Here is a 1,987-nt window from a genome sequence, read left to right on the forward strand (position 1 = left end):
TCATTTACAGTGAATACCTTTTCCATTTGCCTAAATCTTGGGCCACTTTGCATCAATGTGACCTGTGAAAATGGGTGCTAGAGACTTTAAATAAGGTCAGCTATACAAGTGTTCCATACTTATATATAACGCCAATAAAAAACCCCTGACATCCAGAATTGGTAGAGTTTCCTGATTAGTGATATTTTGTACCTGTCACGTGTAATAGCTGGTAGGATTATAAATCATCTGTGTGATTCAATTGGGAATGTAGCTGGAGGCTTGATCTGATTGCTCTTGGACTCTAGCTTTGTCTTGGCTGATTTTAATTTATATCCTTTCATAAATATAGATAATAGAATAGAATAATAGAAAAGCTTTCCCGAGTTTTAGGACTCTTAATAAGCCATTAAATCTGAGAATAGTTTTGAGGATTCCCAACACAGAAGAACTCACAAGTCGTTAACAGCTTACTAACTGGAAAAAATTGCCAACAAGATAACAAAGCTAATTTGTAAAAACAGTTTTAGGGCTGGAGAGATGACTCAGCAATTAAGAGCACTGACTACTCTTGAGGACCTGGGTTCAATTTTCAGTACCCAGGTCCTTTGCAAGAGTTGACTGCCAATTTTTGTTCAAGTAAGACCACATAACAACTTTGGGGCTCATGTGTCGTATTTATATGTACGTATAGGTCTTCGTCTGTATCATTGTCTTTTGTCTCCAGCTCTGGTTTATATCTATCTATAGCTACCAGAAGACATTTATGGATACTATTTCTAGACTTGTCTGAGTACTTGTGAAAGAAATTTTGAATTTTCAAAAATCATCTTTCTAGTCATTGTTTGAATATAATCTGTCATATCCTACAAAGGTGATTTCTGTATAGTTATCAGAAAGTTTCATGTGAGCTTTCCCCCTGCTAAGTTAGTTTTTAATAGTTTAGTTTTAATTTTTAATGAGCAAGAAACTAGATTCTTAAAATCAATATACCGGAGCTGGAGAGATGACTCAGTGGTTAAGAGCACTGACTGCTCTTGTAGAGGACCTGGGTTCGATTCTCAGCACCCACATGGCGGCTACAAACCATCCTTAACTCTAGTTCCAGGGGACTCGGAAGCCCTCTTCTGACCGCCATGGCATTGCACAACACGGGTGCACTCACATACATGCAGACAATATACTTGTACACATTAAAAAAAGAAAATCAATAGCCAGCAAAGTCTAAGTCCTTAGCTTAGGTTACTTGAAATTTCTATGAATTATACAGTAAAAAATATACTACCTGTATTTTATTTTGAACTTACCACCGATCGATACAGAAGAAACACTCATTCTTGTAGGTGAAGCCATTTGTAGCACAAACATAAGCTACTACATCTGGACAGTTTGCTTCATAATCAGGATCTATTGGATAATAAAGTTTGTATGGGGGCTGGAAATATAAAACATCACAGGAATAACAAGTAGTTAATTTTCTCCCATCTGTCTGTTGCCTGTTACTTGTAATACACATAGAAATCATATTAAATCTTACTAGTTGAACTTTCAGGGTCTTCCTCTCTTCCATTAGGTCAGTCGTACTTTTTTCCTTTCAACGTAGTGTCATTGCTCATCCCATAATCACTTGAGTTGATAACCAAAATAAAATCCTTGCTAAACCCCAAGGATGAAGTTTTCATTTATCCTTGGATCCCAGTTCCAGTGTGCTATTATAAGAAGTTAATGAATAGAGATGTTTATGCATTTGTGAACATCCATAGGACAGGGTTCCTTTGTAGTTGGTAAGAATGAGGATTGTGTATAAAGACAAGGAATAAGTCAGGCTTGTGACTGAGCAAGTAATAGCTGTAATTTCACTAAATGTACAGCTATATCTACTAGTGCATTATATTTGACTATAATATTTGCTAAAATATGTTAGTATGTTATAATGATTATGCTAAATGGAAGGGGGAAATCCGGCCTAGAGAAATTAAGGCACATACTTAAGATCATATGGAAATTT

General features: G+C 36.0%; 1 long non-coding RNA gene across 2 annotated transcripts in view; it reads right to left on the reverse strand.

Moving 5' to 3' along the window:
* Positions 1-1,279: 1,279 nt before the first annotated feature.
* Positions 1,280-1,987, reverse strand: part of LOC115071811 — an 11,980-nt gene continuing 11,272 nt past the window's right edge. Inside the window, exon 3 of one of the 2 annotated variants that reach the window (XR_003850884.1) lies at positions 1,280-1,386. This is a non-coding gene — a long non-coding RNA (uncharacterized LOC115071811). Of the gene's footprint in view, positions 1,387-1,559; positions 1,689-1,987 lie in introns of those variants that run through there. The other variant, XR_003850883.1, reaches the window with a different exon arrangement.

Source organism: Nannospalax galili, unplaced genomic scaffold (genome assembly GCF_000622305.1).
Source record: "Nannospalax galili isolate Female #2095 unplaced genomic scaffold, S.galili_v1.0 scaffold740, whole genome shotgun sequence".
NCBI classification, from domain to species: Eukaryota; Metazoa; Chordata; class Mammalia; order Rodentia; family Spalacidae; genus Nannospalax; species Nannospalax galili.